Below are 18,612 nucleotides of genomic sequence, written 5' to 3'. Positions count from 1 at the left end.
CCGGGGCAAGGATGAAGCCCATTAACCTCGACGAAGACCTCTGTGCTATATGTGTGCATATTCTCCCAGTCATGTGGGGTGACCTTAGGTGAGGTAACTCGTCAGCCAGCACCAGAGACAGTTTGCACAATTCTGCCATGTTCAGCTCTCCATTCTCTGTTCTGAGTTTCCCCGTCGCACCCAGTCAGGCTCAGCTGGCACAGTCATTTCCTTCCTTTGAGATACGTGGACCACAAACTCATCAAGTTCAAGGCTCTATGCTATGAGCTGACCTCCATTTATGAAGCCATTTATGGGAAGAGGCAAGTAAAGGTTCCATAAGCTACTATCTCACTTAAACCTCCAAAAAAGTTACTCTCCCGTATTCCACCAATGCCTTCACTGGAGCCCCCAGATCCAGTAAAGTTCTGGTCAGGCATTGATCCTGAGGTCCCCTAACACTGCCTCCCACAACAGCAGAAGAGACCCTGAGGCTTCTAGGTCACTGGTGCTGCTTATGAAAACTGCAGCTGTGTTTCCTGAAAAAACAGTCTAAGGACAGACTGGCGCAGTCCCCATTACAGAGGGGAAAGGGTGACCTCTGGCCCTGGGTCCCATGAGATGATGTTTCTGCCATCTTGTTCAATGCCCCGGTTACCCTTGAGACACTGAGAGCATCCCTCCCAATGAGAGAATCATGTGGGGCCTTTTATCAGACTTCACGTCTTCCCAGCTCAGACATGGTGCAGTGGAGACCTCCAGTCCCACGGGTCCTTGTGCACATCTCCACCCTTGTAAACCAAAAAGCATCATAAAATAGTGGCTGTGCATGGGGACAATTTGTTACCCGGCAGCTGCTCCTGCACCACTGCCTGCAAACATCAACTGTTTCATCTTTCCTTCCACACCAGAGGTTCAGTGCTTCAAATGAGAGACTGGAGAAGTCATCTTAACTTTCCTTCCTTTGTGTGGAAGTGGTGGGGCTTTGCCAACAGGTGCCAGCTGTTGCATGTCTCCCCGTCCTCCCTACTGAAAAAGAGGAGGCAGCAAAGGCTGGCAGGGGGGTGCTACCAACCCCACAGCAGCGGCCCTGCTCCACTGTGGCCACCGAAGGCTGTTCTGAGTTTGAGTTGGTTCTCAGACTGCTGGGTGATGAAGCACCCTCCTCCTCCTCTTTGGGTTTCCTGGGATTCTCACTCCTCTTCTCCTGGCTTCCCTGTGGCAGCCTCAGGCAGTTTCACATTGACAAGCTAAGTCTGCTCCTGAAAGCGAGGCCTTAATTCAGCATGGGAAAGAGGGTGCGCGATGCATTTAACACAGCAGCTTCAGCTGGTGCTCCACTTAGAGAATGCTTATTGCGATAACACAGAGATGTTTCTTCAAGGGTGTTTGACAGGCAATCTCTAGAGGCCATCTTCCCACATCAGGTTTTTTTTTTCCCCCAGAAAAAAAGATACATAGTAGTTATGTCTTTACTGTAGCAGAGGAAGATTTACTTTCTTAATAATGGAGACCCTGATGCGGCTAGGCCTTACAGCATGCTGCAGTTAACGTTTGCGTTCGTGGTGCTGTTCCACCGCGAGGGTTTAATTGACAACTTGAGATTTGCCATTGCATAGCCATGAAACATCTGGGAAGCTTGAGAGACACGTGTTTTTTACAGCCTTAAGGCTACTCGCGATTTGATAAGCGTAATAAGATATGGATGATCTAAATGCTTAAACATTTAATTACCAGGAAATGGAAGATGTTTTGTTTTGTGTTGTGTAGCTTATCCTTTCATAAGTTTTCACTTAAGCATCGGGGAACGGAAGCCAACTTTCTGTCTTTGCCTCGTTCCACTGTCACCCTCTACTTCAAAAGCAGTGCACAACATAGTCCAGGAAAAATGGAATTCTGCCCTCTGCTTCCAAAGCCTTGAACAACCCTCCCGGGGGCTGGGGCAGCCGCTACTCCCACCATGGCCTCGGAGGGCGTCCTCAGCAGCAGCATGTTCACCCTCCCTCTGGTGCTCACGCAGCCCCTCTCCTCTGGTCCCGAGTGGGGAGTCTCGCAGACCAGCTCCTTAAACCCAGGAGCAGCAACAGTCTACAGCATGCATGGCCAGTCAGTCAAAGACTCTGCAAGATGAGAGCACGGTTGCAGCTGCAGCCAGGAGATGCATGATGCAGAGAAGCCAGAAGACACTCTCTGGGCCCAGGAGTAATAATCAGCCTTCTTCTCCCAGCCGAGCACAGGCCTTGGCTTTACAGTCGAATAATCAGGATATACAATCCGAAGGCAGTGTACGTTTTTAAATGTCTTCATATATATGTCCATGGATGTATCATCTGGCAAAACAAATCTGTGTGTCTGCATGATACAGACTTTAAGCCCAGCTTTCTCTTCCCTACTGTCTCACCGGCACCACCCTCTTCTCTCTTCTAATGCTTGTCCCTTCAGCCCTAGACGGCCTCTCACCTTCCCCAGGGAGCCCTCGGTAGAAGTGGAATATGAATTTATCATAGTCTTTCCAGCATGAGTATATGGCTATTCAGGCAAGTCCACATTTAGAGGGGCTTTTTCCTTGATTCTAGGAAAGAAGAACCTGGTCAGTACATTTTTCTAAAGCTTACTTTTTGCCCCTAACTCCTGCAGTGTTCCATTCTTGGTGCTAGGGTCTCCCTGTACCAATCTCTGCTCAGGATCCTGGGACAGATACCAGCTGCAAGCACAGGTATTTCATCCTATAATGCAGACTCCCAGCAGAGTTACCTACATCAGTGTTTGTGTGCTGTTAATATTGACAGTTGGTACAAGCTACAGCAATGTTACAAAGTGGCTCTAATCAGTCAGGCCAACACATGACCCCATCACTGTCAGATGGTGACAGCCACCCAGCCACCCCAGCACCATCCTCAGCTTTTGGCAGGTCTGGGATGAACACAGGCACAGATGTCCAAGTGCCACATTCCTCCTCTCTCCCAGAGCCTAGGACTTGTTGTCTTCACCAAGCCTCGAGGAAGTTTCCAACTCTGACAAGTGTAATCTGCTGATGGTTCAATAGATTCTCCACTCTCCACTTGGAGCTGGTGGCTCTGAATGTTCTCCTCAGCCTCCCTGCTCCTTCCTCCCAGGCAAGCCTGTCCTGACACTCACATGCATGACTCTACTGTTGCTACCTGATGTTTTCCCAAGTGGAAGGAAAAGAGTTGATGCAGAACTTCTCCAGCTGCCAGTCACAGAAACATCTACTCCACCATCTGCTTGTCAGGTGACTCCGGGTCAGCAGTGGGCATTGAGAGCCACAGAGAGAGCAATCCAGGCAAGAGAGGTTTTGTCAGGTGTTGGGAATCAAGAAGGCCAAGTCCCAGAAACTGTGATGGCCTGTGAAGGGAGACAAGGGCTGTCAATTAGAGCAGGCTGGAGGAAGAGAAGATAAAAAGGGACATGGCCCAGCTGTGACATTCTGACCTCCAGGCACACCTGCCCTGACACAAGGGGATATCACAGCATCACTGCTCTGCCATTGCCCACCCCTGAAAGGCACCCGTGAGTCCTCCTGACACAGCCAGGGCTTCGGACCTGGGACCTCAACACCACCCTATCACCGTGACCCATTCCAGGAAAGGTTTTATATGCATGACCCTGAACCCTGCACTTATATTTAAATGTAATTACTTTCTCCCCCAATGAGGTTATCAGGCATGGGCAGCTGAGGAAAAAAAGTCTCCACAGAGCCCAATATGGGGAGCAGGTAACACCACCCGGACATTGGTGTGGCTTCTGGTTACTCACAGCACTAGGGAGGCTGGAGCAGTAATATCTTGAGTTTGTGGTCGTCCTGAGCTACATAGCAAGACCATGTCTAAAATAAATTTTTAAAATAAATAAAAACAAAATGCAAGCAATACATGGACTGGAGTAGATCTGCTTCCCTTTTACCTTCCATCAGAAGTAGGGCATGCTCCAGGAACCTAGATATCACACTGAATCATGGCTGTCCTGTTAGACTGGAGGTGGAATGAGCTGAGGTAGCCACACTACCCTTCCTCAGGCTCTGAGGAGACCAAGGAAGGTCACATCCAGCTTCTTCCAGCAGGACCTGTCCTGGGGAGAAACAATAATACCTCTTGAAGCTAGGTGTCTCGCTCTCCTAGGAATCCGGGTGCAGTGGGTGAGCTCGCCTTTCTTCCCCTCTGGCACCTGGAGGTGTGGCAGGCTGGGGGGGGAGGGGTGTTTTGGAAGAAAAGCCTATTTACCATAGGAAGCATAGTCAGGCTTTCAGACATGCACGCTGCACACAAATGCTCAAACCATAGGGGAAGATCAATTAGGAATGTGTCTTGTACCTGAGAAAATGAGGGGGTGGAGGCAGCTATCACTCTTGTTTTGGAAAGAAAAATGTCTCAAGCAGAATCGTGGCGAACGCCACCCCACTGCAGGGCGGGAGGGGAGAGGATGCGGCTCCCTGGTCACCATCCTCCACACTGTGAGGTCAGTCACACACTTGCTTGGCTACAAGTACACCCCAAGAGTAACACTCAGCAAGCACAGGGACATTCTGGCCACACTCAGGACCCCGGTGTCTGAACTGATGGCATGTGTAGATTCAGGGATCTCAAAACACACCAGCTTGGGCTGCAGACATAGGTCAGCCACCACACAACAAGCTTGAGATGTGAGTTCAATCCCTGGAACCCACATAAACAGTCCAGTGCTACTGGTAAACAGTCCAGTGCTACTGGTAAACAGTCCAGTGCTACTGCATGCCTGGCAAGGCAGAGGCAGGAGTCCAGGGCCTTCTAGCTAGCCAGCTTAGCCAATCTGGTGAGCTGCAGGTCCAAGGAGCTGCAGGTCCAAGTGACAGCTGCCTCTGCCCTTCACCTGTCTCAGATAACAGGGTAGAGAACAGTTGAAGATACCTAATGTCATTCTCTGACTTCCACATGCCTGCATGCATACACACTCACGTGTGCACGTGCAACATCACATATGTGCACGCACGCACACAAACTATTGCGCACTAATGCACTAGTCCTAGACATTCCAAGACCATGGGGAAGAGATTCACTATAGTTTATAATCCATCGTGAAGAGCAGTCAGGGCAGAATCTCAAGGCAGGAGCTGAAGCAGAGGCCGTGAAGGAATGCTCTCCATGATTTTCTCGGTTTGGTTTTTAATAACAACCCAGGACCAGCCACCAAGGGCTGGTACTGCTCACAGTGTACAGGGCTCTCCCACATCAAACACCAATCAAGAAATCATCCATAGACTTTCCTACCAGGCCAGTTTGATGGAGACATATTATATTCTCATTTAATGGTTCCTTCTTCCCAGAGGTCTCTAGCTTGTGTCAAGTTGACAAGAGAGAGAGAGAGAGAGAGAGAGAGAGAGAGAGAGAGAGAGAGAGAGAGAGAGAAGAAAGAAAGAAAGAAAGAGAGAGAGAGAGAGGGGGGGGGGGGGGAGGGAGGGAGGGAGGAAGGAAGGAAGGAAGGAAGGAAGGAAGGAAGGAAGGAAGGAAGGAAGGAAGGAAGGAAGGAAGGTGCAAGCTTCCCATCTCGCCTATATCAAAGCAGCAAGAGTTAGGCAGCCTGACCAGAGTGGAGCCATAGACTGACTGTCCAGCCTGGGGCCAGCCACCGTCTACCATATACCCCATCACATTTGTGACCGAGTGGCTCCTGGCATGGCTGCTGCCCCATGCAGAAGAAGTATGAAAAGGGTTTTCCTGAGAAAACCTGGGTCTTGCTACCTCCGTGCATCTATCTCTTGAGCTATCTGTGAGTCGGCCACTGGAAACAAAAGGAAACCATTCTACTCCCCAGCCTCCGATTTCTGTCCACCAGGGGTGTTTGGTCTCAGCTGATCACATGTGCTGCCCTAAAACAGATGCTCTTGAGAAACAGCACGTGTCAAGGCAAACTGGAATTACCCATCAGGTACTTGGGGATCATGGAGGCATCTGCCACTCATCCACTGCCCCTCAGAAGACCTCGTCTGAAGGACTGCCCACTTATGAACCCCCCCAAATACAGGCAACAAAAAATGAAAATAATCACATTTCTCATGCACTCGCTCGTGCCACAGTACAGCAACTGCTTTCCATGAAAAGAACAGTGGCAGAGGCAGCAAGCAGCATAGAGCAGGGCCCAGGAGGGGCTTTCCTCTGCAGACACCTGCCCTCACAGCCCTTCCCTTACTGTCTTAGTTACAGTTTTACTGCTGTGAAGAGACACCATGGCCAAGGAAACTCTTATAAAGGACAACATATTTTTGTGGCTGACTTACAGGTTCAGAAGTTCAGTCCATTGTCATCGAGATAGGAACATGGCAGCATCCAGGCAGGCATAGCGCAGAAGGAGCTGAGAGCTCTACATCTTGTTCCAAAGGCAAACTGGAGAAGACTGTCTCCCATGTGGCTAGGAGGAGGGTATCAAAGCCCACCCCTACAGTGACACACTTTTTCCAACAAGGCCACACCTCCTAATAGCACTATTCCTTGGGTCAAGCATATTCAAAGCACCACACTTAACAATAGGTGATTTCAGTCTAGCATCCCACATCTGGACCAACTCCAGCTGTGATGGTTGAAGAATGCACACAGAAGCATCCACCAGCTTACCTGCTGTACATATGTATTCAGAAAGCTCTAGAAAACACAGTCCATCAAAATGAGGAAGTCAGAGTAAGAATGAGAGAGAGGGGGTAAGAGAAGAAAAAATGAGAGGCTGGACACAGGAAAAAGGCAAAAGAACATTCTAGAAAGGTGGAGCTGGGGAACAGACGATACTAATGCATCAAAGAACAAGAGAAGCCCCAACCAAATAAAATAGACCCAGGCCTCACAGACGCTACAGGCAGACTCTGAAGAGGTTAGTTCCCCTGGAAGGACACTGGCTGGTTAAGGCTCTAAGACATTGTCTTCTGCCTTAGAACACAGTGCACTTTTCTAAACACATTTTGGTTAAAAATTAAGGCTAAATTTAAGTAGAATGGACTCAGGTCAAAGCAGCAGGCAGGCTCGCTGTTTGTAGCATCAAGCCAGAGGCTGAGTGGAATTTGAAAATGCTATTACTGTGCTGCAGGGCTCAGCAAACTGGGCCACGTGCAAGGCAATACAATATATGAGGATAAAGATGTGAATGAGGCCATGAGAATCTCGCTGAGAGCTTTATAATAACAGAATGTTCTGCATTAGGAGAGCCCTGGCCCTGGCTGCCAGGTCTAAGATCCCGTCTAAGGAACAGTAGACTAAACACCAGGAGGATAAACTCTACCTCCAGCCACATCTAAAAGATACTGTTCAGGAAAGAAAGAGTAAGAGTGGGCAAAGGAATCTCGTGATGCGATCTCATGAAATGGATTCAATCTAAATTCTGGTTTAAGGATTATTTCCTCTGGCAATGTATTGCTTTAAATCTATGTCTGTTAAAATTGTTTTTGCTTTGTTTTTTAGGAAGAATGGACATTCACAAAAACATCTGTAAAGATTAGACACTATAGGATTAGCAGTTTATAAAGGGTAGCCTAAATACCTAATCACAGATGTAACCCTGTGTATTTCAACATCCTGGGGCAGGGAAGGGGTTCTGTCCCAGGAGCCATTGTACCTTAAATACGCTTGTTATTGTATAGGAGGATTTGGAGTCCCTTAAACTGTATCCATGGAAACCGTCTGGGTAAGGCTTCCCTTCCCCTGTCCCCTGCCTCATGACACTTGTCTTTCCAGGGACAATTCTCGAACCTGAGGTATTGATCATTCTGCCCAGTCCCAACTACATGGTGGTCACTGCATCCTTAGGAACAGGTTGATTTGGGGGGGGAGGGGGCGGTCCTTGTGCATCACGTGATTCAGGATTCAACTTGTAACAAATCAGGACTGTCTATCCCCACTGAGCACCTGGAGGTCGGAGTCTCAGGGCTGGTGGCCAAATCTTGCTTTACACTGAGATGATGAGATTCCCCGAGGACTGATATTCCCAGATAGAATCTGCTCTTGGCCCACAGTTCCGCTTCGGAAACTGATCCTCGGATGGTAGCCCACGAGCGCCATGAAACAACCACATTCTTCACACCGGGTGCTTGCGGATGACTTAAATCTCCACTTGACAGGCAGAGCAGCAGCTGTCTCTGGGGAACTAGAAGCAAATTTTACCAGTCTCTTGGTATTTTCCTGGTCTCCATTTCTTATAATATGATACATCCCTTCTGAAACTGAAAGCTGTTTCCAAGGATATGTTCAATTTACATCCTTGAGAAAGTGTCGCATGGTAGGGACACTTTCACGGTAGGTCCACACCTGGGGGACCCTGAAAAAGGGCCCGGCCTCATTCGGCTACGCTCTTGGAGTCTGTGAAGTGTTAGAGAACTGGGTTTGGTCTTGAGAAAATGATTATAAACCGCCACCTCAGGCTGGGGATGCCACTCAATTGGTAAAGTGCTTGCCCACTGTGCATGACGTTCTAGACTGATCCTCCAAATCACTTCAACTACGGATGGTAGCTTATGCCTGTAAGCACAGCACCAAGAAGGAACAGGCAGGAGGATCAGAAATTCAAGGTCATCCTGGGCTACAAAAGACCTGTCTCGAAACATTAAAATGTACAAGAACAGCACTGATCCTCCCTACTGAGGGCAGAAAGCACAGGGCTTTACCAGCATTGAGGCTGTGGTGAAACAGGCCTGAAGTTCACTGTCCCCGATCCCCCAATACCCCATGGGACCCTCTCCCCACCTTGGACTTCCCCAGAAACCCAAGACAGCCACAAGATCCTTTTCAAGCAACACGGAAACAACTATCTTTGATTTCCAGCAGATGACAAATTGACACTGTGGGTCTCTGCCTTGGGGTAGACCCTGCGGAGAGTCTGCGGAGAGTCTCGGAGAAGCTTGTAGTCTCTACTTGGGACACTGCCCCTGTTACCATGAGAGAAAACAGTTCTACTTCTCCTATCTCCTTCAGTGGAGCTGGCCAACTCCTGAGGAGCCCCTCCTTAAAGACCCCCCCAAGGGCAGAACTCCATGTCACACAGGGGCCAGGCCAGGCCAGCTCCCTGGCCCACACAGGACCCTTGCAAAACTGTAGGAGCTTAAATACCAAGAACCATGCACCATGCCTTACCTCAGGGCCTGCAGGGCTGAGGCAGATGAATAAGGGGACAGAGCCTTACCAGCATCTACCCAAACACACACACACACACACACACACACACACACCCTGCTCTCACCTTCACCTTGCCTCCCCATAAGCAGTCAGTGGGTGGAAGCAGAGTGAACTTGTCAGTTGACTAGTTGGTGAATTCTCACTCACACCCCAGCCACAGGAACCAAGTCAGGGACTGGCCAATCTGAGAGCTCCTTTTCTCTCCTTTTCCCCAAGTCTCTGAATGACCCTACTTTCCCTGTCACCTGACAGTAAAATGTGAGCAAGTTTTACAATAAGAAAAAAATTTAGAAACTGCCAATAATATCCAAGGATACAGTTCTTGCACTTCTGGGAATGAATCAGCTACACAATAGGAAAATGAGCCCAGGTTAGAGGTCAAGAAGGAACTCCTGAGAAGGTGGAGCAGGGGGTCAGGTAAAGGAGGGCCTAGTCACCTTTACTTGGGCAATGTCATCCTATGCTCTAGGGTTAGCAAAAAGCCACCTATAGCGGTTTGAATATGTTTGGCCCAGGGAGTGGCATTATTAGGAGGTGTGGCCTTGTTGGAGGGAGTATGTCACTGTTGGGATACACTTTGACAGACCTTCCTCCTAGAGGCCTGGAAGTCAGTCTTCACCTGCCAGCCTTCAGATCAAGATGTAGACCTCTCAGCTCCTCCCATACCATGCCTGCCTAGATGCTGCGACGCTCCCACCTTGGTGATAATGGGCCTGTAAGCCGGGGCCCAATTAAACGTTATCTTTTATAAGGGTTGCCTTGATCATGGAGTCTCTTCACAACCATGGAAACCCTAACTAGGCCACCACCCTTGCTCGTTTGCTCTTGTAAAACACCAAATGCCAGACAGGTCACTCTGCATCCCAGGCAGATGGGATGTCCCACTACATGCTAGACAGTCATCAGAGGCCTAGCCAAATGAAGAACCAGTGTACAAGCTGGAGGTGCCCAGCCCCATATTGACAGACATTTTAACCCATGCTGAAGAAGACTCCTATCAGAGAGTTTTCCTGTATCGGCCTTGGTTTCTGGGGGGCCCCACCTGTCATTCCAGGGCTCTCTGGAACTGGCACCTTCCTATGTTCCTGTCAGTATACATGCTCCAGCAAGCATGACACAATACTGAGTTCTGCTGGGATGGTACTTAGGAGAGACTGCAGCACCCACCTGCTAGACAGTCAGTGTGGATGACAAAAGGATCAATACCCTGATCTACTCCCACCTGCCTGGACGCTCTGTGGCCAGCAGAGCCTTCCCAATCACCACATCCTACTGATATCTGAAGGTAACAACTAGATGTGGCCAGCGGAGTCTAACCAGTTACCCTCAGTGCACTTAGGGGTGAGGAGAATGGGGAGGACCTAGGAGAAGGCCGTGGTTCTACCTCTCACTCTTCAGGTGGCCTAGAGTGAGCTCAACTCATCTTGTTTGTGACAGCATGAGGCTTGGTAAGGTCATAAGAACTGGACATGACATACTGAGGCATCACCAAGGTCTGACCACCCAGCTCCTGGGCTCCAGGCCAAGGGTCCCTGTGTAAAGGTTTGGCCAGGAACCAAGCGAGTATGTGCAAAGGCTTTGTCAATTGTCAAGAGTTACATAAACGCTGGGGTTGTTATTTCTTGCCAAGTTGCCCACCTGTGATCCCTAATTGTCGAGTACTCCTGAGCAGAGCAGATCTGGACACTGGGGCTCATTAGAAATTCCAGGCGATTCCGTGTCTTTTGCTGACCTCCGCATTAATTCTTGCCCTTTTCTCCCCTCATTAAATCCTGCTCCTGGAGCTGGTGTTAGCTCCCTAGTCTCTCCCCCTGATTAAGAAAAGACCAGGGATCACGCACTTTAGGTGTCCCCCACCTTCATGACACCACCAACCTAGGCACACCACCTTTGGGTGAGTCTGAGAATGCTTGGTTGATCTGGCCGATTCCACCAAATCACCTCTGCTCTATCTTCACGCAGATGCTTCTCATGCCAGTTTATAAAAGCTTGCCGTTTTCATGGAGGGGGGGGGAGAGTGCAGTTCTATAAATAATTAGGCTGGGTTTTGATCTTCCCGGCAGTTAAAGGACACTAATGAACCCATTCCATCAGCAGAGTTGAATCATGAAGCTTGGGATGGCTTGAGATGCTCTCTGCTGACAGCCAGGGGGCCCTGATCTCATTAGCCCTCAGCTGGTTATCCAAACTCCTGTTTAACTAGTCACCCTACACAGTCCCTGGCCTGGCCTCTCTGGATGTTTCCTGACCTGAATTAGTAATCCCAGCCCTAGTTCCTTGCAGGTAAAAAAAAATACTACAATGTTTGTAAATAATCAATGGGCCAATTCAAAATACAGGGAAAGGGATGTAAACAAACCATTTATTGGGGGCTGGAGAGATGGTTCAGTAGGGAAGAGCAGTGATTGCTCTTCCAGAGGTCCTGAGTTCAAGTCCCAGCAACCACATGGTGGCTCACAACCATCTGTAATGGAATCTGATCCTCCCTTCTGGTATGTCTGAAGACATCAACAGTGTACTCATATAAAAAATAAATAAATAAAACTTTTTTTAAAAAAAACTATACCATTTGTGGAAGAAGGTGCACACGTGGCAAATGAGTGCATGGAAGACATCCCAGACCACCAGCTGCCAGAGGAATGCCAACCAGAACCACAGCGAGGTACTTCCTCCCACTGTCAGATGGTCACTGCCAAAAGGTAGAATGGGAAAAAAAAAAAAAAAAAACCTGTGCCCTGCTGGCCAAGTAAGACGTACAGCCAGGGTGGAAAAATGACATGACCCTTCAGAAAATTCAAAACGGGTTTTGGGCGGTGGCTCAGTGGGTAAAGTGTTTGCTACACAAACATTAGGAACCCAAGTTCACAGCCCCAGCACCCACATAAAGTCACCCACGGTGACACACATCTGAGACCCCAGTTCAGGGACTGAAGATGGGAAGATCCCTGGGGATAGGGGGCCTGCTGATCTAGCCAATCAGTGAGAGTGACCTTGTCTCAAAAAATAAGGTGGAATGCAATAGAGGAAAATACCTACTGTCAGCTCCTGGCCTCTCTACACGTGTCATGTGAGCACATGTGCATACACACACACACACACACTTTGAAAACACAATTACTTTATGATGTGGAAATTCCATTCCTGGTTAAATTGAAAGTAGCAGGGCAGGGGTGTTGCACAGTGGTTAGAGCATCTGCTTGGTTTGAACGTGACCCTTGTTTCAAATTCCTAATTCTGAAGAAGAAAAAACATGAGAGGATTGAAAGCAGAGACTGAATTACATATGTGTAAGCCTTGCTTACAGCACCGTCTTGCAGAGCCCACGGTGAGTGACAGGTGAATAGATAACACTGTGCTGCTTCGATCTGCTCAGGATGCTGTAAGAAAACACCATAAATTTACGTCACCCACACACACTGTGTGTTCAGCACACAGTGGGCCTGCCGTCTGCTTCTCTCTTGACTTCACATGGTAGAAGACGCAAGTGAGTTTCAAAGGATGGATGAGACCTCTCTTGCAAGGGCACAAACCATACTCACGAGGCCCTGGTCCTTGTGGCCTAGCTGCCTCCCCAAGGCTCAGTCTCTCGATACTACTGTGCTGAGGATCCTGTGTCAGTATGACACAAACACGCAGGCCTATGTATAACTGTGGACCTGGCCCTACCCATGCAATGTAACACTGTGCACCTTAAAAAGAAATCCTGATGTGTGAATGAACCTGGAAGATAGACTGCTGGGTGGTGTGTACCAGAGAAAGGACTTCTGTTCCCACAGGAAAACTATGGACTCCTCAACCATGACCGTTTTTATGAAAAACTGCCCGATGCCTCTAAGGTCCTTAGAGTCCTGGAACTGCACATGATGGAGTCCAAGCCCTGCCTTGTTGAGAGCTTAGAACAAAAAACCTTCATCCATAGATCTCCAGAAAACCCAGGAATGTTAAGTAAGCAATGGGAAAGATGTGAAGCCTGTTCTTCTATCCAGAAGGCTGAGAACTGGAAGTAATCAATACCCTGGTGACCCGTGTCATCTGTTCAGACAGGCCATATCAAGCTCCCACAACCAGGACGAGAGGTGGTTAATAAGCAAAGTGATCTCTCTGCTATCTGTATGACCAAGACCAGGCCAGACTCTCAGGCCCCTGCTGGTATAGACAGCCTATCTCTAGAACCCATCTTCTTGGAAGAAATGTCATAAATACCGTACCTGAGTTGATTTTTTAGTGTAATTATACCTCCTTATGCACCAGGGACTGTATTACACCAGGAAGCTTTTATCCAAATTATACTGGGCTTAAATACATTGGGAATAAACCACCTGTTATTTGACACCCTGAAGTCTGATCCAGGTTGATGAAGTCAATCTGCAATGTGTTTTCAGTCTAATTTCTTCCCAGGATTCACCGCCCTGTCTGACACCTGCAGGGACCTCCCTCACCAACATGTGTGCTGTATTGCTGCGAGAGCCTGGGAAGAGACGGCTCCGGATTGTAAAGAAGCTAAGAACAAATGGGGTCATAAGTCGCCAGAATTATGGTTTATTAGTTGGACTTTTGTCACTGTGACAAAATATCTTCAATAAACAACTTAAAGGAAGAAAAGTTTGTTTGGACTCTCAGGTTCAAACGGTTCAATCTGTGCTCTCTTGTCTCCATCGTTCCTAGACTATGGTCAGTCAGAACCTCATGGTGGGTCATGTGGGGTAAAGCAGAGCGGCTCAGCTCACAGTGGCCAATAAAGAGAAAGATAGCACAAAAGGGACCAAGGGCAAAGTACACCCTTCAAAGCCACCACCCATCAAACGTCTTCCTCCAGCCAGGCCCCACCTCCTAATCATTAGGACCCAATATATCCAGCTCTGACAGAATCAACATCCTCCTGAGACCATCTCCTCTCAACAGCGCCACCTGCTGGTCAGCAAGCTTCAGTACAAGCACTTGTTGGGAACGTCGTAACTTCAACCTATCATTTGTTCATAATTATTAAACAAATATGATATTAAATGTACATCAGTGGAATAACAGAAAGCTGGTACGTTGTAAGAATCAAAGAGCGGGGTGGTCAAAGGTGGACTTGCCACTACAAAGAGATGGCCATCACTCAATGAATGGCCGTAGCATCTCTGTGGCCCTTCAGGGCAGACAATTTTCCCAGCATGCAAAGTGGTAGCCTAGGTCTTCATTAAAAGGAGAAACCAGACCAGATGCTCTGGAGGTTTCATGCAGTTCTATAAAGAGAGGTCCACTTCAAGCCTCCCACTAAAACTGTATTTTCTAGTACTAACCCTAGCTACATATGGCCACCACGTTTAGATTCAAATTAATTACTGCTAAATAAAATGCAGTGTTTAACTTGGTCTCGGGAGTCACATTTCAGGTCCTCAACAGCTGTGTTCAGCTAGCAGCACACACTGAGCTGCACACAGAACTTTCCCAGCATGCAGTTTCTTCATGGGACCCTCCAGCTCCTTGAGACCGCATGTTCCCAGCCTGTGGTCCAAGGTCATCTGGAGAACACGTAGACTCGAGTCTCCTCAGCAGCTCTTGGGCACTGAGGAATCTCAAAGGCAGGAAGTGAGTAACACAGGAGGGTTAGCCTTCTGCTCTGAGGCAGGTTCTTGGGATGTACTGACTAAAAAGCAAGTTGGTTCTCCACCATTCTAGAACCCCAGAAAAGTGTAAAGCAAATTCATAATGTTAGCTAGAGAGAATAGCATTGCTGCTTCCCCTAGTGAGTAATCTCAGGTGACGTAAATCCATGTGTACCATTTAAACCTCCAGTCTCATTCACATAAGGCCTAGCATTGACCCTTCGCCTCCTAAAGCCTTCATAATTGCTTTTATTATTATGCCGGAATTTTATCTCAGTTGAAAGTTTCTTTTTTTCACCCTATTAAAAGTGTTAATAGGCTGCATTTAAAACCTTACCTCACAATTATATTGAATAGGCTGAATAAATCAACGCCGGTTCTTAGTCCATTTGAGGGGGAAAATTGAACTGCTGTGAACTTAAATATTTTAAAAGTCAGAGCTGATGAGCATGTTAATGCTGCCCAAAATTAGCATGCTTAATTTATGGTGACAAACAAGAAGCCATTCCCTGTAGAACCCTGGGAGGAAGGGGCACAAGAAGGCAGAATGCATTTGGCAGGCGGCTTTCTGGAAGCTTCCTGGTTCCCTGGTCCATCATGTCCATGATTATTTACACTCACAACTTCAGATCAGAAACCGTGTGTGTGTGTGTGTGTGTGTGTGTGTGTGTGTGTGTGTGTGCGCGCGCGCGTGCGCGTGTGCGTGTGTGTGTGTGTGTGTGTGTGTGTGTGTGTGTCTGTATGTGTGTGTCTGTGTGTTTGTGTGTGTCTGTGGGGGGGAGGGAGAGGGTGCCTCACATAGCTCAGGCTAGTTTTGGATTTGCTCTGCAGCCAAGGAATACCTTGAATTTCTGTTCCTCCTGTGCCTGCTTCCAAAGTGCTGAAATGAGACGCCAAACCTAAGAAGCAGTATTTTTAAGGCCCCTGACAAGGACTGTTGAGATAGCTCAGCAGGTGAGAAAGCTCACTGGACAAACGTGAAGACAAGCCTTTGGATCCCAGTGACCAAGCCAGAACAAAGTTGGCCTTCCGCAAATTGCTTTGTTCAGGCATTTTATCATAGCAATGAGAAAAGTAAAAATAACCAAAAACAACAAGTGTAGTCAAGACCCTGGGTTTCAGCCCCAACACAGCACAAAAGGTCAGAGTCAAGGACAGGGTGTGGTAGCTCAGTGAAGAGTGCTTACCTAGCACTTGAGAAATCCTGGAAGATTCCCTTCTGCTATAAAAAGCTGGCCCTGGGCTTAATCTCTGCACAAAATCAAAAAAATAAATAAGCCAGAGTTGCAGGTTCCAGGCTGAGAAGGAACACTAGGCACAGACCTGCCCAGGGATGGGAGCCTGGAACTGAGGCTCTCAGAACCTGAGCACCTTGTCTAAGAGTACGGCTGGGGATGATGACTGAATCAGAACACTAAGGGATAACCGGATACACTTATAACAGACATCTGGGTGTGGCCTGCCGCTGACAGTCATAAGGAAGAAAACTACTTAGTTCTTTCTTTTTAAATGTCGGGGTTTTGTGATATATAATATACTCCTTAACTCTGTCACTGATAAGGTCTTTCTTTAGTTTTGCTTATTTTGAGACAGTCCCAAGGTGTAGCCCAAGTTGGCCTGGAACTCACCATCCTCCTGCCTCAGCCTCCCAAGTGCCAGGTTAATATGAGCCACCATGCTGGCTGCCTTCTTTTTCGTTCGTAAGACAGTAGGTGAGCAAGTTCTTGTGGAGTAAAAGCAGTGCTCTGCAAAGCTCTCCAGGACATTGTGTGTCTCTGCTACAATAGAACAGAGGAGACTGTGCACTCCAGGGTGTGACTAGGCTCTGCTGAGCAAGGGAGCCAAAGCCAAGCGTGAATTTTCTCCTGGCAATGTTTCCTTCATGGCAGCCCTAGAGGCGCCATTAACACAGCCCAGGAAGCTTCCACACCCCACACCAGTCCTGGATCTCTCATCCCTCCCTAAAGTCAGAGGCAAGCACCACTGCCATCAACCACAAGGTCTACAAGGGAGGGCGGGGATGGTGTGGGGCCTTGAGAAATCCTCTCCTTCCAGTACAGGTCAGCATGAGTCCTGTGTTGTCAACTAATAGTAAGGAGAGCATGCCCAGCCCTAGGCTGGCATTCCACCTCAGAACTCTGTGAACGTACTCAAAGTGCTCGGCGTGTGCGCTTACTTATTTTATTTATGGAGGCTCGGATTTCCAAGTAAATTATTCTCCCCTGACTCTGATATATTAGTTTGAAATGACAAGTATTACAATGTTCAACACAAAACACAAAATGAGCCCCAAGCTAAAGGGATGTGACTCTTCAGATGTAGGGGTAGGGATGTCCAGAAGCCCATTCCAAGTGTGTACATCTAAAGCATCAGGTAACCCAGAGGTTAGTACAATTTAGTGGATTATGGAATCGTGTTCCTTAAAATAGTCTGTTAGAGGAAGGCTACTCAGACTGTAATAACACCCAGAGAGGAGGCGGATCATGTGTCCCTATGCCAAGAACACTGCTTATTTCTAGTTAAAGACTTTGCAGCTGTTCACATCTAACCCGGGGTAAGTCAGGTGATCTGGCCAGTCACTCAGAAAGGGTCTTGCTCAGTTCCCAGGACAGCTTCTGGCCCAGGATTCCCAAAGGGTCTGCCCTTATGTTCTGCCACCATTTGCAGCCCTAAGAAAGATGGGGATGTCAGATTCACTGTTGGACAGTATAGTAAGGACACACTAGGGGACAAGTGACCCGCCTGGGGGTGGAGAGGATTCCCAGAAGCATGCTGGAAGGGTATCTAAAAAGTCAACCAATCCACAACCAAAAGAGGACATCCACATGGGCTAGGATTCAGAGTGACCAGGTACTGAAGGGTCATAAGAGGTAGCCTGGAGCTTTATGGTTCTGGGCTTAAGAACAGGACATTCATTCTTCAACGCAGCAAGTGTGAAGCTAACCCACACTGGCCCTGCTGCCCTGAGGGACAGAGCATCTGTGACCCTTCCACGCAGCTAGGCCCAATGGTCAGTCTTGGGGAGATCAGGTCTCCATGATCCCTGATATGTTCAGGTCCCCATGGCTCCCTCATACAAGACTACCTCAAAATAAACAATTTCCTGAGCAAACAATAGACTAGACATGGTGGGCAGGATAATAGACTTATGATGTTGGGCTGAGCAATGGTTTTGCTCCTGCTTGCTTCAAGCACCACCCAGCCCAGGTCTCTGGCAGCCCTGGGCAGAGACCTAAAGGATGGGGACTCATTCTGAACTAACAATCATATATTCCGATGCAGCCAGGCCATATCCTTGTCTATACCCCACAGACACTCCCCAATATCCCCCTTTGAAGTACAAGGTTGTTCCAGGCTTGGAAATACTCAGCCTGAGGCTACAGATACAAGAAGCCTGTTTTGATAATCAGAGCTTCCTAGAGGTCAGATGTATAGGAAAAAATCCAGGAAACCAAAAAACTGGCCTAAGAACCAGGTGACTGTGAGAGGGGAAGAGAGACCCAGGGCGCAGTCCAACCCACCCGGTAAGAGCAGAGGGCCCCCACTGCTCCACCTGAAATGAAAATCTTCCTTACTCTGGGTCTCCCTTCTCATTCCTTCAGTGTCTCTATTAGTCACTCCAATCTAGACAGTGCTTGCCCATTGTGGCTTTGCCCAGTAATTAGTCATCTGGTACTACCTCAGGTTATAAGACGTCCCAGGTCCTCAGGACTTCCTCATACCCAGTTTTGGTCATGGTGAAGGATCCAGGCCTATACCTGCTGCTCTGCACAGTGGTGGGGTGTTGAGGACTGTGGAGTGCTCAGAAGGCACTAGGTATACCTGCAGCTCCATCAGCTCTATGAACTACGCCTGCTTTGTCTGTTTGCACGGTCTCATGTAACCCAAGGGTCTCC

The sequence above is a fragment of the Apodemus sylvaticus genome, chromosome 1, assembly GCF_947179515.1.
Source record: "Apodemus sylvaticus chromosome 1, mApoSyl1.1, whole genome shotgun sequence".
Taxonomy (NCBI): Eukaryota; Metazoa; Chordata; class Mammalia; order Rodentia; family Muridae; genus Apodemus; species Apodemus sylvaticus.
This window is presented reverse-complemented; position numbering follows the sequence as displayed.